We start from the raw sequence: 27,476 nt of genomic DNA on the forward strand, positions 1-27,476 counted from the left end.
TTGAAATAGTTGCCATTGCCAGTTTGTTGACTGGAAATGTAGATAGGAAGACCACCGTAATAATGAACTTCAAGCAATTAAACTGGACTTAACTTGCACGTGCTGCACTAATTTTGGCATCTCATGCAGCAAGAAGATGGCAGTTGAGTATAGCCAGTCGTTGTCCTGAGTGTCGCCGTTGCACTTTTAATAGAACAGTTTTACGTACTTGTGTTTCTTATCAGGTTTTTCATTGTTTTGCGCTGTGTTCTTCATAAAAAAACTCTGTGATAGGCCAAAACGTTTTACTGAGTCAGTGTTTGGTTATGCTGAGGTATACATGCTCGTGCATGTATACTGGAAAATATGTGTGAAATTGACAGAGAAGTAGCTAGTCCATCGGTAACAGCAGACAGTGATTTTTCAACGCACGTCGAGCGGAATAGTTTGCAGAGTCTCAATGTTTGAGAAAATCGCTATTAGTAATTTCAAGGTTCAGTAATAACAGATAATGAAAAAAATACGAGGGGTGTCCAGAAAGTAACTTCCGATCAGTCGCGTAATGGAAACGATTATGAAAATCCGGTAAAGCTTTCCACAGATGTGTTGGGCAGTGTCTCTACTATGACACTTGATAGCATCGCGTCGCTCTTCCCATTTATGAGCTCACAGTGAGCGCGTAAAGATACCTAGAACTATAGTGTCGCCCACCCAGTACGACGGTCAGGTGAGAAAATTCGCCTGAAGGTATGCAGCCAACATTACATAACTGTCGTACTGTTTCTTCTTCAAGACAATTCTCGACCGCATTCTGCAGGGGCAATGAAGATGCTCCTGCATCGTTTCCAATTGGAAATGTTTGATTACCAAATACAGCCCGTAATTGTCTCCCTCTGAGTTTCATCTCAGCTCACATGAACCACCGGCTATGAAGGCAACATTTTGGCACAGGCAACGAGCGATAGGGCAGCGTAGAGAATTGGCGGAAAGCACTGGCGGATGCCTTCTATGATGAGGGTATTGGAAAGTTGGTACAACGCTACGAAAAATATCTAAGAACGGCGACTATGTAGAGAAGTAGCTGGAAGGTGTAGCTAACTATTACAAATAAGAAATTTCTGATTTTCAATGTGGTTTCCATTATGCCATCAATCTGAATTTACTTTCTGGACAGCCCTCGTAACATGCAGATTAATAAGGAACCGTTTGAAGCTGAGTAGTTATGTGAGGATAATATGACGATGTCACAGACCACAGAGAACTCCATGGCCTCTGGACATGAAGAAATGGCACAGAGTGTTACCGACCGTGTGCTAACAACCCCGTTATCGTCGCCATTCAATCTCCTACCTTTTTTAATTGAGATGCCATTGGAAACCAAGAAACAATATGAGAAATACGAATGTGTTATGAAGAACTAGGAGGAAATTTTCGCAAAAATTGAAGAAACATTTGCAGCTCTAGCATTAACCAATTAGCAACAAGATGAATAGAATTATGCGTGGTTGAAGATTATTGATGAACAGTTCGAGAAAAATAGGGAACATTTCGACAAGACTGAACGACAGCTAGCAGGGCCAGGAGGTCCCATTTGGGGAAGTTCGACGGCCAGGTCCAAGCCTTATTTCATTCGACGCCACACTGGGCGACTTGCGTGCCGATGATGAAATGACGATGAGAACGACACAACACCCAGTCCACGAGCGGAGAAAATCTCCAACTCGGTCGGGAATCGAACCCGGGCCCGCTTGCATGGGAGGCAAGCACATAACCACAGAGCTAAACCGCCGAACAGCTAACAGGGTAGATACAAGTGTGTGACTAAATGAGACTAGAAAAGGAGAAATTATCAACGTAGAAATCAAGAAATCAGAAGCCAAAATTAATCAAACAATTAATAAAAAATTAGATACTTGAGTCATTAAGCTAGGCACGTTGTTTGAACATGTTAAGGGCATGACAGGTGAGATGTACAAGGATCTCTAGAAACAGAGTATCAGGAATCGAAGAGGACGAAATTTGGAGACTTTTGTGTTGGTACAGAAGACAATACGCTATTGCTGGACTGGCTGAGCATTTTTCATGTAAAGATCTGGATTGAGCAATTCCAAGACCGACTGTCTAGATCATGGTCAGGAAGAAACAAAATAAATTCTACACGCACACACCTCCGGGAAGAAGCAGTAGCCTTGTTGCGAATGATCGCTGACAAATTCAGAAGGTATTTAGAATATAAACAGACATTTTTAAGTAAGTTCTGTGCTCTAGAAAAACATGGGAGCGTGGAATTAGAAATTTTGATCATACAGCCTTATGCTAATTCACAATATCGCAACCCGATTCAAAATTTTGAAACATTAGTGAAATGAAACCAGTTTTTGGACGCACCATTTGAGCAGAGAGATTTGATAAAAACCTTCCAGAACAAGCTATTGAACAGAATGCTGGAGGACATTGTGCTGTCAGGTCGATGAATGTGTGATATAAGTTCTTTCTTACACTTGATGAACTTGGGTAAGAACGCAGAGTAGGCGTTAGACTACTGGTGCATATCACACAAATCAACAATGGGCTGGTACAACATAGACCACCCAATGTAAGCTATTAAACAACGAATCTAGCCTTCAAAAATGTAAATAACTGGTATAGGTATAGGTACCCATGAGGTTTGTACGGGTCATGGGCGCCACTGTAGCATACAGATGATAGGCAGAATCACGGAGAATGATGTGAACGTTAAAGAGAGGATGCAGGGATGGTCGAAATTCGTGATCCTGACCCATACAGTAACTTGAGAAATGGCGGGGAAAGAAATGACTATAGACATGCCTGACTGTCATTCTCTGCTCCAAAAGTCATTGCCCTACATGCAAGGAAATGGAATATACAGTATGTTGATTTACTGGAGTTTCGACAACCTCTGATAGGGAGTTTGTCTTAGTTGTCGCGTAATGAATGTAGCAATAGGAAACAGAAAACTACAATGTATTTTAGACACTGGATGCCAGATATTGGTATTGGATAAGTTTGTGTGCAATATCCATGACACAAGATAGCATTGGCCAGTTTCAAAGGTAAAGGATATTAACATCCGATGTGGTGTAACTGTTTCATGTTGGCTTCAGGTGCCAGGGGCACAAGGTCAGTGACAATTTAATGGAGATAGAAGGACTCATGGTCGGAGTCAGTTTTGGCTTGTACATGGGATGGTGGTGCACTTAACAGACAATGCGGTTGCGCAAAAGTCGCGAGCCAAGAACCGAGCTTGCATCTTAGTGGTTACATGAGTAAGGACAAGGGATCCAATTACATGGCTCTGGGGCTTTTACGTATGAGTTGCAATGAATCGCTAGGCATCGGGGGTGAAATTTCTAAGAAACTATATCATATTGAGCTCCCAGATCCAAGAAAGAATTCTAAACAGGCTTCAAGAGCACTCCCAGATTTTCTCTTTCATACTAAGAAAAATTGGGTGTTCCAATACAAATTTAAAGTAAAGAATATTGAAAAGAATGTTGAAAATTCTTTGCTACACCCTACCGAGTTGCACTGGAATATAAAGAGAAGGTGCAGGATGGGATAAGGGATCTGCTGCAAGAGAGTGTTACTGCAGAAGCAGTCTGCTCTTATAATAAAGCTCTCCTGGCATTATCAGAAGAGACAGTTCTATTTGACAGGTGTCAGATTCACAGTGAATCAACTATATTACCTCCAATAGACCACAAACATCAGAAGAGTGGTTTCAGAAGTTCGATGGTGTGTCTTTACTGACATCAGTGGATTTGCGCCAAAATTACTAGCCGGTTAACTACAACATGAGTGTCGACAACAGATGACATTTTTATGTTTCTGATGGTGCTACCATTTGGGAACTTCCCTTTTGGACTAAATGTGTCGTTGGCTGCCTTCAGTAAGTGACTGAGTTCCGTGATCCTGATAACACTAATAGACAATGTGACACAGTATCATCATTATGAAGTCATTGTAGAGAAGATATTGCTTCAACAAATTGCGGAACTGGATGAGCGGCTTAGTGCTTTCAAGGATAAGGGAATTATGGTCAACGTAGTGAAGTCAGAGGTTAGACATATGGAGGTAGGATTTCTTGGCTGTGTAATCTCTACAGATGGTATTTGGCAGGATCCACACATACTTGAGGCTGTAGAGAACTACACAGTGCCAGGAACCATGAGAGAACTATTGCTTTTCTATGTCACCTTACAGTTTATCAACAGTTTATAAAGCAGACAGTCATGAGACGTACTTACGCTATTTGACCAGAAAGAAGGTGCAAAGGAATTTGACACAATTTGTACAACCACAGTTTTAATGAGCCAAATATAAATTATTGAGGGCTCTACTTATCTTCCACCCCAATTTCAATAGAGAATTCTTCATAACTACGGATGTGTCTCCTACTGGTCTTGGGGTACATGACGGACTCATAGTTAAAGATACAATAGTGATTGGCAGTCGTTTCCTAAATAAGACCGAGAGAATCTGCTGAGTGACTGAATTAGAGGCACTGGAAGTTGCCTGGTGTTTACTTAAATCAAACACTTTTTAATGGGAAGGATGATCGAGGTCTATAGTGACCACAAAGCTTAGGAATTTTTAATGATTGCAGAATAAACAACTGGACTGCTCTGTCCTTGGATATTATACTTTCAAGAATATCTGTTCTGTGTTATGCATGCGCCAGGTAAGGACAATGTTGTGGCTGATGCCTTGTCCCAGGCACCACAACGTTAACCCAAGAAAACGATACTGAGCTTAAGAATGCTAATTTTGACATACTGTACGTGATGGGCATAACATTCGGGAAGTTTGTTACAGCGTCCTAGCTTGCTGACACCAAATGACAATTGGATGAAGAACCCATATTGCATGATGTCAAATTGATGTGGCAAAATATCATTGTGTCCAAGATCAGTAAGCCACATCTACATCTAATACTTACCCCATGCGTGACCATATGGTGCATGGGGGAGCGTACCCTGTACCACTACAAGGCATTTGGTTTCTGTTCCACTCGCAAGGAGAACGAGGGAAAAACGGCTGTCTATAAGTCTCTCTACGAGCCTTAATTTCTCTCGTGTTATCCTCGCGGTCACACAAAATGTACGTTGGCGACAGTAGAACCAATCTGCAATCAGCCTCAAATGCTAGGTCTCTAAATTTCCTCAAAAATGCAGGACGAAAACAGTGCCGTCATCCCTCCAGAGATTCTCATTTGAGTTCATGAAACTTCTACATAATAGTTGTATGCTAGTCAAAACTACTGGTAACTAATATAGCAGCTTCCTTCTCAACTGGTTCGATGTCTTTCTTTAATCCAACCCGGTGGGAAAGCCACACACTCGAGCAGTACTCAAGAACAGGTCGCACTAGCGTTCCATCTGCCATCTCCTTTATTGATCAGCTGCACTTTCCAAAAATTTTCCAAATAAAAGGAAGTAGAATATTTACATACCCTAGTACCAACCTGTATGCTCATTCCATCTCATATAGCTTTGTAACTTTACGCCTAGGTGTTTAATCGATGTGATTGTTCCAGTCAGCACACTAATAATGCCGTATGCCATCGACGCAGAATTTTTTTCCCTACTCATCTCTTTTCTACATTTAGAGGAAGCCGTAGTTCATCATATTGACTATAAATACAGTCTAAGTCACCTTACACCCTCCTACTGTCACTAAATGACAAGGCCTTCCCTTACAGCACAGAGTCATTAGCGAACAGCCGTAAATTGCTATTTACTATGCCCACAGATATTTTATGTATATAGAGAATAAAAGCGATACTCTAACACTTCTCTAGGGTTCTCCTAAGAACACCCTTGTCTCTGAACAGTTGCCATCTAGGACAAGAGACGGAGTTCTTCCCCTACTATCCATGTGGACTGATCTTAATGAAAGCAACTGGCTAGTATGTGTATGTGTGTCAGACGAATTTGTCAGAAATTTCATGTTGTGCCCCCACTTGGCACAAGAGCATTTCGATCAAGAAGCATGCTGTAACAAGCTGCGAGAGTCCGCATAATGCAGCGGGAACGTCATCTTCGGAAGCTGTTGACCAGATATGTGAAAAGGCTAAATCCGTGTCCGTTTTTTAGCAGCATCCTTGTATCCTGTGGTGCCAAATGGCTTGCCTGACATCGCCACTTCAGATCTTATCGTATCTGTCCTTCTTTCACATAAAGGCCACCAGTACATTCTGCTTCTTGTCGAATTTAAATTTCGTGACTTATCTCACTGCGAAACATCTTGGCAGAACTGTAATCAGGGCTTGCGATAGCCTTTTAACTGTTGCTTCCGGACAAGTCAAGAGATTTCTAACCGTCAATGGGCCACAATTCCGCTCACGAACCTGGATAATTTTTATGGTGAGCATCACTGCGCATCGATTTCCGATGGAAAGATCGTGAGGGATATAATAATAAAATTATAATGCCTCCATATTCACAAGCGACACTAGTCCTTAGATGATCATTTGACCGAGTTTCAGAGCATCATCAACAATCTGCCTCGTGAAGCGCCGGCACGCCGATCGGGAACCTTAGAGCTCAGAGGGCTGTGGAGAAGACGTCAGACAATTGCCGCTGCCCCAGGTGAAGACTAGCGCGTTCTACGAGTTCTACAGCAGCGACTTCAAGAACAGCATCGAGACTAGTCATTCTGCCTCTGCTATGTAACATTATACACACTGAAGAGTTTTCGTATATGCATGTCGCCCTTTGCTTGCGACACATCATTGTAAATTCTCAGGCCGGACGGAGTAGCCGTGCGGTTCTAGACGCTACAGTCTGGAGCCGAGCGGCCGCTACGGTCGCAGGTTCGAATCCTGCCTCGGGCATGGATGTGTGTGATGTCCTTACGTTAGTTAGGTTTAATTAGTTCTAAGTTCTAGGCGACTGATGACCTCAGAAGTTAAGTCGCATAGTGCTCACAGCCATTTGAACTCTTTTGTAAATTCCCAACATTAAATATTGTCATTTATCTTACTGTAATAAAAACCCATAAATAGGATTTGCTTGAATTTGTGTCAAAATACCGAGGAAAACAGGTTTCCTAGGCACCCCATGTTTGGCGAGTAGGCTGGATACAACACAAAATTGCACTGCTGCGTGAACAGCGTACCGACATAATATGGGAGATGGTTGAATACCCACCAGGGTGATGCAGACGTCACCAGAAAATAGGGATTTTATTGAAATGAAAAACCTGCAGCTGTCCTTTTGATGTTATTCATTATATAGCAACCAGTTTCAGTGACTCAATACTCCATTTTCAGGACTTAATTGACGCTGAGGGGTGAACTACAAGCGTATACACGATCCCCGGCCAGAATTGCTGAGTGGTTCTAGGCGTAACAGTCTGGAACCGCGCGACCACTACGATCGCAGGTTCGAATCCTGCCGCGGGCATGGATGTGAGTGTTGTCCTTAGGTTAGTTAGGTTTAAGTAGTTCTAAGTTCTAGAGGACTGATGACCAAAGTAGGAAGTCCCACAGTGCTCAGAGCCATTTGAACCATTTGTATACACGATCCTATCAGTACCCGCCATCTATGAACTGGCTTCCGTAGACAACTGTAACAGCGATGTTTTGTATGCAACCATGACAACAGTTAGGATGATAATACACGACAACGTAGTAGAGACTGAGACCATCAAGAGACCCAAATCAAAGATACAGCAACATACACTAAGTCATGAAAAGCATCCTGACACACCCAAAATCAAACACCTTTCATATTAGGTGCATTGTGCTGCCACCTACTGCCAAGTACTCCATGTCAGTGACCTCAGTAGTCATTAGACATCGTGAGAGAACAGAGTGGGGCGCTCCGCGAAACCCACGGTCTTCGAACGAGGTCAGCTGATTGGGTGTCACTTGTGTCACACGTCTGTACGCGAGATTTCCACACTCCCAAACATCCTTAGGTCCAATTTGATAGTGAAGCGAAAACGTGAAGGGACACGTACAGCACAAAAGCGTACAAGCAGATCTCGTCTGTTGACTGACAGAGACCGCCGACAGTTGAAGAGTGTCGTAATGTATAATAGCCAGACATCTATCCAGACCATCACATAGGAATTACAAACTGCATCAGGATCCACTGCAAATAGTATGACAGTTAGGCGGGAGGTGAGAAAACTTGGATTTCATGGTCGAGTGGCTGCTCATAAGCCACACGTCACGCCGGTAAAAGTGCCAAATTATGCCTCGTTTGGTGTAATGAGCGTAAACAATGCACGACTGAACGGTGGAAAAACGTTGTTTGGAGTGACGAATTACGATACACAATGTGGCGATGCGATGGTAGGGTGTTGGTATGGCGAATGCCCGGTGAGCGTCATCTGGCAGTGCGTGTGGTGCCAACAGTAAAATTCGGAGGCGGGGATGTCATGGCGTGGTCGTGTTTTTCATGAAGGGGGTTTGCACCCCTTGTTGTTTTGCGTGGCACTATAGCAGTAAAGGCCTACATTGATATTTTAAGCACCTTCTCGGTTCCCACTGTTGAAGAGCAATTCGGGGATAACGATTGCATCTTTCAACACGATCGAGCACCTGTTCTTAATGCACGGCCTGTGGCGGAGTGGTTACACGACAATAACATCCTTTTAGTGGACTGGCCTGTATTGGTCCTGGCCTGAATCCTACAGAACACCTTTGAGATGTTTTGGAACGCCGACTTCGTGCCAGGCGTCACCGACCGATATCGATACCTGTCCTCAGTGCAGCACTCCGCGAAGAATGGCCTGCCATTCCCCAAGAAACCTTCCAGCACCTGATTGAACGTACGCCTGTAAGAGTGCAAGATGTCATCAAGGCTAAGGGTGGGCCAACACCATATTGAATTTCAGCATTAACGAAGGAGGGCGCCACGAACTTGTAAGACCCATTCAGCTAGGTGTGCGGGTGCTTTTGATCACATTGTGTATTTCACAACTGGAAAGATTTATTGAGTAAGCAAAGTTAGGGATAAACCGACAAGTCTCACAGTCATGGGTGCATGTACGATGAACAGCAAGGGATGGTGGACTCTTTTATGGTTTACGTTTGGACGACTTACAAGTAAGCTTAAAACTTGAAAATTTTTAGCATGGTGCAGCAGAGTCAGGAACCGTAAAATGTAATTATATTAATTTTCAGCCTTCAGTTCCATAAGCATAGAAACTTTACCTAGGTTTCGGCTATAATAATGTAGCCTTCTGCAGAAAATTAAATTAAAAATTCCAGATACTGGCCTTGTCAAACGACTCAGCGCCCGCGGCCCAACTGTCTGGCCCGTTGGTGTGACAAAACATTAGTGACGCAGTCTTACGACTATGTACTGTAGTACTAACGTTTTAAGTTTGACAATGCCAATATTTGGCATGTTTTAATTTAATTTTATATGGTGACATTTCTGAGGAAGGTTACATTTTTATAGCCGAAACCTAGTTAATGTTTCTTTGTTATGAAACTGGAGGCTGAAATTTAATATAATTAATCTTAAAACTGTTGTGATGGTACGGACAAGATATTGGATACGTTTACCATGTAATATTGGTTGGTCTGTTGCCGTTTAGTTATTAGGAACCAATAGTGGTGAGCAATGAGCTGTATTTTCCGGTAGTTGAATGCCAAGCGCTTAATGCTTTGTCGGATGCAATGGAATGTCGTGCCTGTGAGGATTCTTTATTTGTGTTTAAGGATTATAGAAGCTTGAAGCACTGAGCGATGAAGAACTCGTGTTAGAGATATGCCATGCAACGAATAGCTATGGAAATGCGACCAATTGCAGCACAGGTATTTTTTTTGTGGGTGTTTTTTGTACTGTTCACAGGGGATGCGACTGTAATCTGGAGGAACCCCTCGATTATACTGACGAATACCATAGGTAAAGAAAGGTACAACCCACACAGGTAAGGATATGATAAAGAGCGATGAACATCTATTTAAAGGCAGAGGTAGGTCACGAACTCCAGTACAGAAAGTAAACTAGAAACGAACGTTTATATGATTGTTCTAATGAATATCGCAATAAAGTGTTATACGTTTTCGCTTTGTCTATAATACATTACGTTTTACGAATTGCATGTTTCAGAGTAGTTTTTCAAAAATTATTTTGTTTCCAGAATTCGAGGAAACCAAAGAGTGAAAATTTAGTCATGAAAGGAAAGAAATTCTGTCCCCATATAAGGAAGTATATCCATGCTAGTCGCCTGCACAGTAGTTACACATATGGAGCCCCGACATGTAACACGATTTGCATGCATGACTGTGTAGAGAGGATTCCGATATTCATCAGCGGAAACCTCAAGGGGAAATCGTAATTACATGCACTGTGTGTTAACAGCATTTGCACTGAATTACAGCTCTGTACTAGTACAATAGTTGAAATGATAAAATCTGAAACCTCTCATGTCCTCATTTATTTTTTCAAAATGATTTAATGGCGGATTACGTCTCTTTGAAGGTAAGGAAACTAATTGTAATAGAAGTACCTCATGTCTAATTAATGGCTTCCATGTTATAAACGGTAAATTTTAATGTTGTGTTCTACATGTAATGAGGGGAAATATGATTCTCTTTGACTATGATTCTATTTGATTTCTAATTGGTTTCCTTGGTAGTTTACATTTTTTCTAACGTTGTCGTACCTGACTGGTAAACAGCTGACAGTGAGTAACTCACATAATCGTTATGCGGCTGTACTGCAACTAATATTATAGTCAGTTTACATTGCATTATTACATTAGCTATTACTTCTGCACTCTTAATGCGTTTCTAATATGAGTGATGTAGGAGAACCAAGAAAGAGAAGGAAAGGGGTTCACAGCAGACATAAAGGTAATACTATGAAGCAAACGAGATCGAAAACCAGAAAATTCTCAAATTACAATAGAAGGTCTTTTAAAGTTATGTTCTATCTTCCAGTAGCTAGGAATCTAGAATTAGATGCTGATGTTATTATATACTTTGCCGCATGATACGCTTTGAGAATCAGCCGGAAATTTACGAGTATAATAAATTCATATGCTTCTCATCTAAAAAATGAACTAGATGCACACCTTCAAAATCTTATTGAAGTAAAACCCATTGCTCGTAGGCGGCCTGGAATAGCAGGGAAGGGTAAGAATGAACGCAAAACGAGCAAACCAAAGGAAGTAACTTTCTCACATACTAGTAATATAAAAATGTCGCTTACAAAATTTCGCTCTGCGCCTATTTCTTTCAGTAAATGGACATTAAATATTGGCAATCTGGCGTCACTGTAATCCCATGTATGGTAACTAGCTCTGTAGGTATCTACACTCCTGGAAATTGAAATAAGAACACCGTGAATTCATTGTCCCAGGAAGAGGAAACTTTATTGACACATTCCTGGGGTCAGATACATCACATGATCACACTGACAGAACCACAGGCACATAGACACAGGCAACAGAGCATGCACAATGTCGGCACTAGTACAGTGTATATCCACCTTTCGCCGCAATGCAGGCTGCTATTCTCCCATGGAGACGATCGTAGAGATGCTGGATGTAGTCCTGTGGAACGGCTTGCCATGCCATTTCCACCTGGCGCCTCAGTTGGACCAGCGTTCGTGCTGGACGTGCAGACCGCGTGAGACGACGCTTCATCCAGTCCCAAACATGCTCAATGGGGGTCAGATCCGGAGATCTTGCTGTGTGCCTCGGTCGTATGCAGTCCTGATTGTGGCGCTCACCTGCACGGCGCCAAACACGCATACGACCATCATTGGCATCAAAGCAGAAGCGACTCTCATCGCTGAAGACGACACGTCTCCATTCGTCCCTCCATTCACGCCTGTCGCGACAACACTGGAGGCGGGCTGCACGATGTTGGGGCGTGAGCGGAAGACGGCCTAACGGTGTGCGGGACCGTAGCCCAGCTTCATGGAGACGGTTGCGAATGGTTCTCGCCGATACTCTAGGAGCAACAGTGTCCCTAATTTGCTGGGAAGTGGCGGTGCGGTCCCCTACGGCACTGCGTAGGATCCTACGGTCTTGGCGTGCATCCGTGCGTCGCTGCGGTCCGGTCCCAGGTCGACGGGCACGTGCACCTTCCGCCGACCACTGGCGACAACATCGATGTACTGTGGAGACCTCACGCCCCACGTGTTGAGCAATTCGGCGGTACGTCCACCCGGCCTCCCGCATGCCCACTATACGCCCTCGCTCAAAGTCCGTCAACTGCACATACGGTTCACGTCCACGCTGTCGCGGCATGCTACCAGTGTTAAAGACTGCGATGGAGCTCCGTATGCCACGGCAAACTGGCTGACACTGACGGCGGCGGTGCACAAATGCTGCGCAGCTAGCGCCATTCGACGGCCAACACCGCGGTTCCTGGTGTGTCCGCTGTGCCGTGCGTGTGATCATTGCTTGTACAGCCCTCTCGCAGTGTCCGGGGCAAGTATGGTGGGTCTGACACACCGGTGTCAATGTGTTCTTTGTTCCGTTTCCAGGAGTGTAGTAGGGTGCTGTACAGTTAGTGCAATAGATAGCGTCTTCTGTAAGTACACATGAGGTCGAGGATTCGATTCTGGGTCGCGGCTTATTCGATTTGTGTGCCAGATCTAGTCTGCGTGGTACGGTATCTGGCGTCTTAATCGTCACGCAGAGATTGCAATGGGTCTTCTAACAAACATTTATACTTACGTACTACGAAAGAAGACATATGCTGCTAGGTATCCTGGTCGTCGTCTTCCAGATAAAAAAAGTGTTTCGTCATCTGCAGCTTCGCCTTCGAGAAGCAGTTTCTCACCTTCCACCATTACGTGCAGAGATCGCCCACGGGATCACCGTACTCCAGCTTCTGAGGAAACTGTTCTCAAGTTCATACATAAAACCCCAGCGAAGTACACATAGCATAGCAAGGCAGTTGCGTGTCTCACAACGCACAGTCGCTGACGTGCTGCACTGGCATGGGCTGCACGCCTACCATTATTCTTTAAAGCAATACATGTACCCAGCAGACCACCGTCTGTGGCTGCAATTCTATGAATAGTGCCAACATCAAAACGAAGCCAATTACGACTTCACAAACACTGTAGCATGATCGGATGAAGCAGCGTTCACTCGTGACGGTGGTCACCACTGGTGTGACATTAACCCGCACGTCACTCGCGACTGTGGATGTCATTGTCCTCTTTTGTGTCATCGTCTAGGCCGGAACATTTGGACGCTGGAGTCCGGGTCTCTATTTGTTGCCTGACCGGTTGACAGCACAAAAGTAACCTGCGTTCACCTCAAACTATTTGTCTGATGCACTGGAGGATGTTCCATCTCATATTCGTTAAAGTTTATGCTTCCAACATGATGTTGCACCTGCACACTTTGGAACTAAAGTGTGACGGTATTTAGACGGAAAGTTTCCTGGGAAATGGCTCGGAAAGAGAGGTCTAGCTGTATAGCCTCCACGTGGACCTAACTCCCCCGGATATCTTCCTGTTGCGACACTTGAAGGAGCACGTGTATTCCACTCCGCCGACACCCGCGGGAAAACTGATAGCACGTGTTCATGCTGCTCTTGTATCTGTGGATGCAGCCGTGTTGCGAAGAGCCTAGAGATGTATGATCCAGCGGGTCGCGGACTGCCCCAGGGGGTGCAGTTGAGCATCTGTATCCTTTTGTAAACATCATGCTGTCATTAATATGGAAATTATTATTTTCACTGATCGCTAATGTACTGCATCTGAGTAGATGTACTGCATGTACTGTAACTGACTTAATTGACTAGTAGACGTTGAGTTACTTATCTGTACAATCATCTTTATCATCTTGAAATTGATATTGTTTTAGTAGTTATTCTGTCCTATGACAGGTCATCTGTTTCAGCTGTCTGTTTCTGACTAGTCTGACCACGTTTTGTTATGTTCACAGCCACAAAATACCCTACTACTTAAATGTCAGATACATATGCTTTCAGAGGTACTTACTGCATATGTAATTACAGTGTTGCCATGTTGCCAGGTTTAACGTCCATTTACCGTCGTAAAAATGAGCGAAATTTTGTGAAATACTTTTTGTACTGCCAGTATGTGAGGCATCGTGCTGCGAGGTCCGAATGCGCTAATTTTTCTTCGCCCTGTGTATTATCTAAACAGTTCAAGTGGAATAAAATAGGTATGTAAAAGTGCTTTACTGTCTACATATTGTGTGAGTGTTGATAGCATGAAAAGAAGAAGAACACTTATGACTCTTGGTGAATCACCACAAGATAAAAGAGCCAAATCGGCTTCAGGAAATGCTATGTCTGTCAAACTTATGTTGCTGGTTCAGTCACATTAAGAAGTAACCAGTCCATACCATACAATATGGTAGCAACGAACAAAAATATCTTAAGCCAAGACTAGACGTCAAACGAATACGGCAAGTACTTCTGCCAATGTATCCAGGCCCCAGAAAAATGAATCAGTCTGTAACTTACTGGTTTCACATGCAGACTGTCTCTGTTAAGCGTTTAACGTTAATACTAGAAGTCCTCATCTCTAAATCAATTCCAAAAGTGCTGCTTTGGCGGAATTGATGGTACATAAGCGTCGGGCTGAAACGTTTTATTCCAAACTTGAAGAAGTTGAAGAACTAGCAGAAACTCATGACGATGGGCTGGGTTAAAGTTTGATTACAAGCAAAATGTAATGCTTTCTGTAACTCCAGTGGAAGAAACCTATCTATGCCACCTGACAGTGAATGATTTTAACATCCATTGCCTCAAAACCAGTACTCTCGGACTCTACCATGAAGGTACTGCGAGGAGAAGACCTGATGAGGTTTGTTCGTTTGTTTTCGATTATATTGAAGAGAAAGTTAGCCACAAAGTGAAAAATCTATACCTCTTCTCAAACGGTTGTGGCGGAGGGAACAAAACTCATGTTGCTGGATGTAGGGAGATTTGAAACAATAACGCTTTATCTCCCAATCAGGAGCCACTCATACCTATCCTGTGATAGGGAATTGATCATGATCAAATGAAACACTAACGGTACCTACATTTAAATGAAATATGCAGAACTGGTTATACAGTCATGTGTTCAAAATAAGTTTGAAGTGAAAATGGTCGAACTCCGTGACAGCGAGAACGAACGTAACTGGTGGCCTCAGTATTACAAGAAGGTTGTTGTTTCTGAGGAAACGAAAGGAGCCAACGGGCTATCAGACGACAACAACCAGTTTCTATACATAAAAAGTGTGATAGAACTAGAGAAGAGTAAATCCCTTGATTTATGTGTTAGCAGTACCAACGTAACGTTCAACCTGTCAAAAGGAGTTTCACTTGCTTACTCTACATTAAGAGCCTACAATGAACCTATGTCCATCAGTCAAGAGGAAATGGAAGATATCAGAGAGTTTAGATCTTACTTGACTGAAGAAACTAGAGTGAGAGTGTTTTATGCACGATTTTTGGACTTCCCACTCATAGATAAGCGTAACATTGTAATGATTGTGAATACGTACATGTTGTACTCCATTTCGTTGGATGATATATTGTACGTACATAGGTGCACATATTGTGGTGTCACCGCCAGACACCACACTTGCTAGTGGTAGCCTTTAAATCAGCCGCGGTCCGTTAGTATACGTCGGACCCGCGTGTCGCCACTATCAGTGATTGGAGACCGAGCGCCGCCACACGGCAGGTCTAGAGACACTTCCTAGCACTCGCCCCAGTTGTACAGCCGACTTTGCTAGAGATGGTTCACTGACAAATTACGCTCTCATTTGCCGAGACGATAGTTAGCATAGCCTTCAGCTACGTCATTTGCTACGACCTAGCAAGGCGCCATTATCATTTGCCATTTATCTTGTGATGCATGTACCGTCAGACCGATGTTCACCAATTATGGATTAAAGTTAAGTATTCCAACAGCTACGACCTTTTTGCTAAAGTCTAACTTCCTTAAATGTTCCAGACCTCACGCCAGCCTGCGTGAGCTTAAACACGTGCCTTTCGGCTACCAATCATAGTGGCTTGGCTGTCTTGCCAAGTCACAACACATATTGTACAATATTTTGTTATTGATACATTAACAAGTCGTACTAAAACGCCATTTGTTGCAGTTCATTTGATGGAGAAACCCCCATGTCCACACTTTTGAGAAGAAACCCCTCACGTCCAATAGTTATATATATATATTAATATTTTGGTTCCTGTAATACGCATGTGCAACTTTCTGGGTCTAGAATAACCGAGTAGAAAATGTGCAATTTTTTGCAAACAACATTCAGTTATTGGTCCTTCGGAAAATCACAGTTTTCTTCTTCTGAAAAATTTTCGGCCCTGGACACCTGGTCTTTCTAATTTTGTAGATTCAGCTGTCATACACTTCCACTGTTAAGTTAAAAACTTAAAAATTAATTTGTAACTCCACTTTTTAGTAGTGTAAACTTTGTTTATCATGTTCATTAAAGTTTCATTTGCTCATTTTCGATAGGCCACAGAGTCTGTGTATTCAGTTGGTTCACTTTCAAGAGGTCAAAGAGCCAGGTTACACTAATAATACGATTACTTTCTGTCGTTAAAAATTAGTAGCTGGTAAGGGCCAAGGAGATAAGGTATCAAATTTCTTTGTTTCCACGTGGAGAAAGAGCAATAATGTAATGTAATCATCTTCTGTCATTCACAATAGGTACATTTTTTTGAAGAGTAAATTTATTGTCATGGTGATTGTATTAACTTTATTTCTGTATCTGTAATGTATCTGTGGAACGCTGTTTGAGGGCAAAACAATCGACACGCCCGATGTAATATTACTTACGAGAATAAAGGAGAGCTGGTCGAGGTGGCAGCTGCGGGTAATGAGTGAACCAGTCTTGAGACACTACGGCAGGACCAGGACAGAGTAAAAAGATGTCTCACTGAGCTGTTACCTGCTGGAGGGTGCCACAAACCTCGTTACCTGCTGGCGGGTGCCACAAACCTCACACCAGCTGGAAGCTCCACCCAAGTACATCTACCTGCCTCGGCATTTGGCTCCTTTTACACTAGACTAGTGCGGTCCGTCGGACCTGTGTAAGGGACAATCGGTAACCACTGTCGGCAACCTACGGTCATTCACTGGCACACTGACATCACCACAATCGAAGATTACGGTCTGCTAATTCGGCTTGAGATAGTCATGCTGACGGACAGTGGTCTTGTCAAGAAACTACACTTAAGTAGTAAACATACCCGCATCCACAGCATTATAGCAAGGGTGGCTTTAAATCTACCTGAGACAACAACAGACCTATGTATGTCGTCTGGGCGAGAACTGTTACTGGATTTATTGTGTTGCCCCTTAAGGATACACTACGCCAATGGGCAGCATTCACTTGTCATTTAGTTTGAACCCTGAACATGTTACAAAGTCCATGAGACAAGTGACACAATTATAGTCACACTTAGTTATCAGATGATATCACATTCTTTTCTGTTACCTGTGAGTGTGTCACGATGAACATCACTATGCCACTCACTTCAGTAGCGATATATTAGCGAGTCAAGTACAAAACGTTAACTGTTACTCATCACCACCCCGTAAGTACGGCCCTGGCCGTTAGTGGAGACAGACAGTATTTTCAGGTACAGAATAATGTTCAATATTAGTGAACATTAAAAGTAAAGTAAACCTCGATGATACGTAATCAATGGAAATGGGATGTGAGGTAGAACTAAAAGGTCGTTGTAAGAAGTTATTAAGGAATTTCCATTCGATTTTGAAGTGACACACATGGATAAGGTTAAGAGGAGGAGGAGGAGATTAGTGTTTAACGTCCCGTCGACAACGAGGTCATTAGAGACGGAGCGCAAGCTCGGGTAAGGGAAGGATGGGGAAGGAAATCGGCCGTGCCCTTTCAAAGGAACCATCCCGGCATTTGCCTGAAGCGATTTAGGTAAATCACGGAAAACCTATATCAGGATGGCCGGAGACGGAATTGAACCGTCGTCCTCCCGAATGCGAGTCCAGTGTGCTAACCACTGCGCCACCTCACTCGGTTGATAAGGTTAAAAATCACATGTGGATAATGAGAAATATTTATTACCGTATACTATGTTTCTGAATTGTAAGTGTGTTAGAATTGATTTACACCAGTCATGCAGTATCTCCTCTTGTTTCCACGTTACGTGTTGGTCAGCGTCTCGCGAGAGGGCAGCAGAGTCACCCGCCGTATCACTTAGCCGCACTCGCGCTTCTCGCTGGCAAAATTGCCTGACATTTTTCTCAGAAAGTGGGTTCGCTTTCTGAGGTCTGAGGTCGGATTTTTCGTGTTATTGATGACGGTCAGAGCAGTGTACCTTTATGGTATCAGATTTGCGTTTCCGGAGTTGGCACACTTCTCTTTTCGTCTGCCTTGGTTGTGGATGTCAGTATTGGTTGTGGTGTCAGTATTACTTACAGCCATGGATTGGTATACGAAAGAAACGATGTGCATACAAAATCGTAAGAATTATTGTTTTCCTCTGTCTCTATGATCGCGGGTCTGCGTCTTCATATTTGGAGTAATATTATGACACCTGTGCCAACCTAACTCAGAGTGGCACTTGGAACCTAGGTCTCCAATTTTTAGCTCGATGTGTACCATCAGTTTTTACCCTCTACAGCTGCCTGTGGTACCATGAAAGATATATTTTCCATCGATTTCATTCCTCACTGATTCTGCGGGACACCTCCTCGTTCCTTACCTTACCAGTCCACCTAATTTTCGACATTCGTCTACAGCACCACATCTCAAATGCTTCGACTCTCTTCTGTTCCGGTTTTCCCACAGTTAATATTTCACTGCCATATATGCTGTACTCTAAACGGAAAATGTAAATGTCGTGTGACCAGGGGCTCCCGTCGGGTAGACCGTTCACCGGGTGCAAGTCTTTCGAATTGACGCCACATCGGCGACTTGCGAGGGAATGGGGATTAAATGATTATGATTAAGACAACACAACACCCAGTCCTTGAGTGGAGAAAAATCTCCAACCCAGCCGGGAATGGAACCCACCGTCCTAGGGTTGACATTTTGTCGCGCTGACCACTCAGCTACTGTGGGCGGACACGCTAAATGTAGATTCTCAGAAATTCCTTCCTTAGATTAAGACTTATTTATGAGACTAGTATAATGCCCTTGGTCTTGCGCAGGAATATCTTTTAAGTCAGTGCAAGTCTGCTTTATATATCCTCCTTGCTCCGTCCGTTATGGATTATGCTGCTGCCTAGAAGCAGAATGTCTTAACTTCATCTACTTGGTTATCACCACTCATTATGTTAAAAGTTTGTCGCTGTTATGTATGTTACTTCTCATTACTTGTTAAAAGACATCATAGTCGCCGTTAACTTTATGAATTATTTATTATTACGATTGCAATTTTGGCCTTAGGGCTATTTTCAAGCAACACTGCAAAAGTCACCTAAACATAAAAATAACGACATAAATGAAGCACAGAATGTATGTAAATAATTAAACAAATATTTCGTCAAGATAGTAATTTAATTACAAAATTGTTTAGGAATTAACTTAACTTACATTCTGCCACAATATAAGACACAGGCTGCCGTCAAAATGTAGCCTTTTGACTGCGAGAGTCCCACAAGTTCCGATGAGTACAACACTTATTACATCGTAAAATTTGGTTAAATATGTGCTGTATTGTCAATGTTACTATCGTTCTAATAATCTATCACAAATAAAAGCTCAGGTGCACTGACAACATGTGGAGCTAAGTCTGTTGGCGAGAAAATACATTTACTAAAGAAACTACCTGTGCACGTAGCAAAGATAGTGCACACCAAGGATACAACTTATAAGCTTTATATCGTAAAGTCTTTTCGTATATAGACATCATACAACTATCTAAATAGTGCTATGACTGTAAGGGGCAGTAGGACAGATGGTAATATTTGTTTACAACATAATAGAGGGTAATACATGTTTTATCTGTTAAAATTATTTTACGAGTATGAACGGCATAAAACGCTCGCTTACAATCCAATTCACTTAGCAGCACCATAAAACTAGACAAAGCATCACAATGCCTACCCCGCCCCCTGCCACGTCTTCACTTTTGTGTCCCCCCTAACCTCCATCTCTACACCCTACGTCTCCTTTCCCAAGGTGGCTTCCATCAACTCCCCCTCCCGGACGATGCCCTCTCTCCCTCCATTTATCCTTCCTATCAACTCTGATCCTCCCTCCCCCTCCTTTCCTCTGTCCTTTCCCTGGGCTCCCTCTTTCCCCCCTTCCGTCCTGTTTTCTCCCCACTAAACCTCTCCCTCCCTCCCTCCCTTCTCCCCCCACAAGTCCCTTTGTATTCCCCTCCTCTGCCTACCCCACTCCCTGTCGCGTCTGCCCCCCACCCCTCTTATGGGTCCTCATCCTCCATCAGCTCCTTTCCCAGTTCCCCCCTTCGCTTTTACTCTCCTTTCCCCCCCTTTTTTGTTGTCCCATCTTCTGTCCAGTTTCCCCCCACCTGCTCTCGACTGTGGTACGTCACATTTGCCAACTTTTTATTGCAGTGTTCCAGTGACTATTCAGTGTTGTTTGTCTTTGTCGTGTTGCGAACAGAAACCATGCTGTCGCTAGGTGTGAATTTTATGTCTTTTGCGAACAGAATCCAGACTGTCACCGTGTTTTTTAATTGTCTGTCTATTGTTTTCCCTGTCTGCTTCGTATGTATTTTATTAGCATCATCATCCCTCTGTTCTTTGTTTTAAGTTCCACGATTTCTTTACGTCATGTTACTCTTTAAGTCTCCGATTTTGTCGCCTGTTTTTTATTATTTATTCTCTTGATCTTTCTCACACAAAGTCTGCAGGCTGAAGAGCGGCATATTAAGCTGCTGCCAGCCCGCCCCCTTTGGGGGGAATTGAAATTCAATAAAGAAAAAAAAAACACAATGCCTAGTGTTTTTAATACTGTGGCCAACTTTTAACCTGTGCATGAGCATCCAGTGTCTTCTCTGTTTTTTAAGAATCGCCAACTGTGTTTTTTAACTTTCTGGTGACTTTTTTAACTGTCCCCCATGAACGTCTACATGTCCATGTCTTTTTACCTCCATTTTCTCCCCTTACTCTGTTTTATGTTCCCCTTTTTATCTCCTTATGTATGTATTATTTTATTCTTGCTTTAGTTGTCGTATCACTCGGCTGAAGAGCGGCGAATTGTGCTGCTGACAGCCCTGCCCTGCCCATATGGGGTAGGGGAATGAAATCACAATAAAGAAAAAAAAAACACACACACACACACAATGCCTCGGATCCTCTACACCTCCCGTAAATTCTATACTCCTCACTTACTGGTCTCTCCCATCCTCTCCCACCCCCATAACGCTGCTGCGCCTGTATTTCCACATCCCACCTGCATTCCATCTCACTACTCCCATACCCTCTCCCAAGGTGGCTTCCGCCAGCTCCCCCTCCCTGATAATGCCCTCCTCCCCTCCATCTACCCCTCCAACCAACTTTGATCCTCCCTCCCTCTTCCTGTTTTTGTTCCTACGGGCACCCTCTCTCCCTTCTCTCCCACTTCCCTCCCTCCTCCCTTTCTCCCCACTCCTCCCCCGGGCTTCCCCTACCCTCATACCTCCATTCCTCCTATCATCTCCTTTGCCTTTGGCATCTTTGTTCTCCCCTACCCTCCCTTCTTCACCCCTCGGCATGTCCCTGGACTCGCACACGCTAAGTCGACACTCGAGTGCCAGACATCATCGCCATCAGTTTCTCGTGTGTGTGCCATCGTGTTTGTGCTTTGTGTTCATCACCATCACGCTCCTTCGTTCACCTGTGCCGTCGAAGTGGTCAGTGTTTGTGCACTATGCTGACAGTTTTTAGTGTTCTTTCTCGTCGAGTGTGAACGCCTCGTGTTATTTGTTTCTGTGTCTACGGTTCTTTTTTTGCCCACCGCTTTGTATTGTATCTTTTGTGTCTCCTTTGTATTTTTCATTGCACAACTTGAGGCTGAAGAGCAGCGTAATATGCTGCTGCCAGCCCACCTTATATTAGGTGTTTAAATAACAATAAAGGGAAAAAAAACACAATGCCTCTGCACAAATACAGGATGCATTCTGCAAGCAGGCTCTATTATAGCAAACGAGAGTGAGTCTAAACCAAAAATATTTTAAGCAATTTCGATGGAATAGTATACATATTTACATAGTCTTGTAATAATAAATATATCATAGAGTCAACGGCGACTATGATGTCTTTTAAGAAATATTATATGACTGCGAATCCAACCATGAGAAGTTAACTTCTCATCACGTTCGTCTTTCTTCGATTTACTCTCAGGCCATATTCTGTACTCATTAGACCGTTAAATCGATTCAACAGATTCTGTCATTCTTCTTCACGTTCACTGAAGATGGCAATGTCATCGTAAGATCTTAACACTGGTATCTTTCGCCCTTGAATTTTAACTCCACTACTGAACCTTTCTTTTGTTTCCGTCATTGCCTCCTCGATATACAGAATGAACTCTAGGGGCGAAAGGCTACATCCTTGTCTTAACCATTTTTTATATGAGCACTTCGTTTTTGGTCTTCCTGTCTTATCGTTTCCTTTTTGTTCTTGTACATATTGTATGTCACTCGTCTTACCCTATAGCTTGCCCCAATTTTTCCAGGAATTCGAAAATCATGCAACACTTTACGTTGACAAACGCTTTCTTCAGGTCGACAAATCCTATGAACGTGTCTAGATTTTTCTTCAGTCTTACTTTCATTGTTGTGGTTGTGTTGCTGTTGTGGTCTTTAGTCCAGAGACTGGTTTGATGCAGCTCTCCATGCTACTCTATCCCTTCCAAGCTTCATCATCTCCCAGTACCTACTGCAACCTACATCCACTATCAGCCGGTATTTATTTATAAACAACTACAAGTGTACCAACAAAACGTAAACGTAAACTCCGTCCACAGGCCCTGGTGGACCAAGCGGTACTGACCGGCCGCCGTGTCATCCTCAGCCCACAGGTGTCACCGGATGCGGATATGGAGGTGCATGTGGTCAACACACCGCCCTCCGGGCCTTATGTCAGTTTATGAGAACGGATCCACTACTTCCCAATCAAGTACGAGTAGCTCCTGAGTTTGCCTCACGAGGGCTGAGTGTAGACATGGGCAAAATCGTTCATCCTTGGGAACTAGTTCACTGGTGATAACTCTTTTTTGGGAACAGTTCATTTTTACTCGTTCACCATCCATTGTGCTTTATGGTTCTTGAGATAAATTGAAAATTAGTTGCATAGGCGCCTCCCCCCGGAGTATTGAGTTTTTATTCATAACAGAATTCTCACACATTTTTTCGTGATTCAGTAAAACATATCGTTTAGCCAACTGTAGCGCTATGTGGCTGATAGCAGTGAAATAATAGAAGGTGGCGCACGAAAAACCGGCCCCAAGTAAAGACTGCTCTTCAATTACGCACGATTTGTTAACCGCTACGAGCAGAAAAGATAAACATGTATTAATTAGACGGTTAAGAAAGAACAAAGAAGCTAATGCAAACAACTTAGAAACAATAGATTACGATTGATGAGCGACAATGAACAGGCTAGAACTAAGGGCCCATTTTTCGTGCGTCACCCTGTACCACTGAAATAATATTGTAGGAGTTGTCATATTCTCTTTACAAAATGTGACGCCATACACTCGATTACGAAGCGCGGGCTGCATTCGGTTGTAAGTCGGTCTGCCTTCCATAACAATGAACATGCCTTTTTACCGTGGATCAAAAAAAGACGGAAAATGGCCACTCCTGCGCCGTGCCGACTTCCTTTGCGTGTGTAAGAAGAAAAAAATCTTGTCTTTTTACAAGTATTTCTTCTGCTGTTTATCGAAATAGAGAAGTAAGGTGATACGCCGATTCGTTACCTGAAAAGATGTATGTATTACATACCACGGAATGTTATGTAATTTACGTAATTATAAAATACATTTTAATTTCAGGTTGTGGACGCTGAATAGAATACGGAAAGAACCAGAAATTCAGAGTTCCAAAAGGTTTGAAACTGATCTAGAATGGGTGTGCCGAAGTGAACGGAACGAACAACAACTCGATACTGAACTAAGAGCAGTCGCAGTGGAACTGCGACGGCTGGCCACGCGAAGAAGGACGAGTCCGGCCGAGCGAGACCGAGACCGAGACAACGGAAACGGGGCCGAGGCTGGAACGAGACTGGCCGACTTGCCGTTCAGGAACGAGACACCCCGTTTCCCGTTCCCGGGAACTGTAAGTAGAAAGCCGCGACCGAAGTGAACTACGAAAGACCGTTCCTTTGAAATCGTTTCTCGCCCGTTCTGTTCATCTGGGTGAACCGTTCCTTTGGACCCGTTAGTTCGCGAACGACCCATCTCTAGCTGATTGCATCCCGCTTGCCAACAGCTCTCGGCAGACGGGATGGTCCTTCGGTGATCTGACGGGAACCGGTGTACCAACCATTGATCACTTTCGTTACATGTAACTGACGGGGCTGAGGGTTTGTTAGATGGTCTGCTGGCTTTAGGATGAGTAGACGCATCAGTTCCGACTTCGCGCTTGATAATGGGAGAAAAAATGAAGAAAAATGAAGAAAAATGAAAATACCCTCACCGGATCTGTCGATCTACAAAAAGTGTTAAATAGTACGAAGTAATGCAAGGTGATAAACATTCTGAGAAAAATAGGATTAAGCAACAGGGAAACACAGGTGACGTATAAAAACCATGTCGGATCTATAAGACTGTAAGACGTACAATGAGTACCGCCGCTGTGGCCAAGCTGTTCTAGGTGCTTCAGTCCGGAATCGCGCTGCTACTGCGGTCGCAGGTTCGAATCCTGCCTCAGGCATGAATGTGTGTGATGTCCTTAGGTTAGTTAGGATTAAGTTGTTCTAAGTCTAGGAGACTGATGACCTCAGATGTTAAGTCCCATAGCGCTTACAGCCATTTGAACCATTTCGTACAACGAAGCGCTCGGAGTAAATAGGCCGTAAGACAGGGATGCAGTCATACTAATCAATCTACACATTGAAGAAGGAATGACGGAAATGAAAGAAAGATTCAAGACAAGGAGTATAAATAAAGGTGAAAATGTATGAGTGATAATATTGGTGATAACATTGCTATTGTTAGAAAATGAGAAGAAGATTTACAGTACTTGTTGAATGGAATGAACAATCTAGTAAGTACACATTTTGAATTGAGGCAAAGTAATGAGAAGTAGCATATATGATACTTGAGAGAAGCTAACCAACAACATTGGTGGTCAGTAAGTAGATGAAGTTAAGCGACTCTGCTAGACTGGGAGAAAATAACCCATAATAAACGAAGCATGAGGGATATAAGAAGAAGATTAGTCAAGGTAAGGAGGGCATTCCTGGCCTAGAGAATTTTACTGGTATCAAACGCAGGTCTTAATTCGCGGAAGAAATTTCTGAGAATGCATGTTTGGAGCACTGGTATTTAATCATGGGCATTGGGAAAACCGGGATAAAAGATGTGGTGCTACACAAGAACGTAAAGTCAGACAGACTGATAAGTAATGAGGAGGAATCAGCGAAAAAGTGGAACATAAGGAAAACACTGAGAAGAGGATGGGACAGGATTACAGGACACGTCTTAAGGCATCAGGAAATAAGTTCCATGGTTCTGGAGGAAACTGTAGAGAACAAGAACTGTAGGGCAAGACAGAGTTTGAAATACATCCAGCAAAAAACTGAGGACGCAGGGTACAAGTGGTACTCTGAAATGAAGAGGTTGGCGCAGAAGAGGAATTAGTCATGGGACGCTTCAAAACACACAGCCACGGGGAAGTCTGATGACTCAAATAAAAAATAAAAAAAATTAAAGAATGAGTATGGGCGGCTAAAATACTTTTGTCATTCTCGAAATCCCTTCTTCGCTGAACGAAATTTAGTTTAGTTTCTCGCGTATCCTACCGCTTCTTAACTTCCAATCGTGATAGTTATATTTGTCTTATATCCTTATGTTGGCCAGCAGTCCGTGTTAGTGGTTGAGTTTGAGTTATTTAAGGCCATATTGTTAACAGCAAACAGAATTTTATAGTTTAATCCCTTGAGCTTAAGTGTTTTCTTCCTGAAGACACAATTTTATTAATTTTTTTATGGGACGTACCAGTGGCTTTCGTGTGAGGCTTCTAGCAGTATAATGAAGAATTTCTGCGAATCTACTGCAATACAACGTTCAAAGCAACACCCAGCGCGAAGATTGTCCTACGTGGTTGTAGAAAATCTCCACACGCGATTATCTTATGGTGGATATATTGAGGAGATCATTCACAGCGAAAGTAAGCATATTTTTGAGATTTACCGAAACGAAACCAATGGCAGAATATGTAGCTGTCATATGAAATTTATTAGAGTTTACGATCTGTTTTGCTTGTTATTTAGGAGCATAATTTGTTTTAGGCATTGTAGAAATTTCGAGACATAAGAATCTGTCTAGGAATAATGTGAATTTGCTTTCAATGTATCACATGAAATGACGGGTGAAAACTATATGTCTCAGTCAATAAAATAACTGCTTATTTACCTTTCTCCAGTTTCATCTTATATTTGCTGCTTGCTATGATAATGAAGATTAATTTTCTGAAGAAACTTATATTTATATTCCATAGTGTAATCAACTCCTTAAAACAACTAATTGTTTACTTGCTGCCAAATTATTCTTATACTTGTTGGTTGGTATGATAACGGTTTTTTACGTGAAAAATATTAAAAAAATTTTTATTTTTCATGTTGCTGGGACTCAAAGGGTTATAGTTCATTGTTTGTGGAAGTCTAATTTCTGTATTTATTCAGGTCGAAGAAATTACTTTTTAATTGTTGTTTTGAACCGGCAATGATTTTGCATCAGATTACTACAGTAACTTCTCAATTCATCATTATTGTGGAGAGGTATGTAACTTGTATTTCTTAGTTAAATTTCTAAGTTTATTTCATTTCATGATGGGCTGACTGGTACAGCAACCGGTTTCCATAGTTATTTATGGGGACGCTCTCAGCTACAAAGTTAATTTTATTACAAATAACGCATTTCGCCTGGGTGAAGTTTCCTCATATTTTGTAAAAGAAAAGGAAAATCAACGATGTAATTATAGATGATTATCATTTAGTGGAATGTTTCAAAGTTGCGGTAAACATTTAAAAATTATTTTAAGGAATTTAAAAGTCAAACTGATGTTCACGAAGGGGTATAATATCGTTACATATCACCGGCTTGTAGGTGTTGAGTCAGAACGATGGCAACAAGCCATCTAAGAGAAGAACCGTCGAACAAAATGTACGATAAGAAAACCAAGTGTATTAACTCAAAAGGCTGAAAACCGAGGATAAATGTATAAAGGCAAATATAGACTGGAGGAAGGGGCACAGACAAATAAAGTTATGGGGAAATGCCTGAAAATACTCCGAGTCTCCAGGAGGAGCGCAGCGTACAGCAACACGCACACCGAATGATCTGGATATCAGGTGACTAAACGGTCTAACAGTCGGTCACATTGAAGCCAGAGAACAGGG

The sequence above is a fragment of the Schistocerca cancellata genome, chromosome 5 (genome assembly GCF_023864275.1).
Source record: "Schistocerca cancellata isolate TAMUIC-IGC-003103 chromosome 5, iqSchCanc2.1, whole genome shotgun sequence".
Taxonomy (NCBI): domain Eukaryota; kingdom Metazoa; phylum Arthropoda; class Insecta; order Orthoptera; family Acrididae; genus Schistocerca; species Schistocerca cancellata.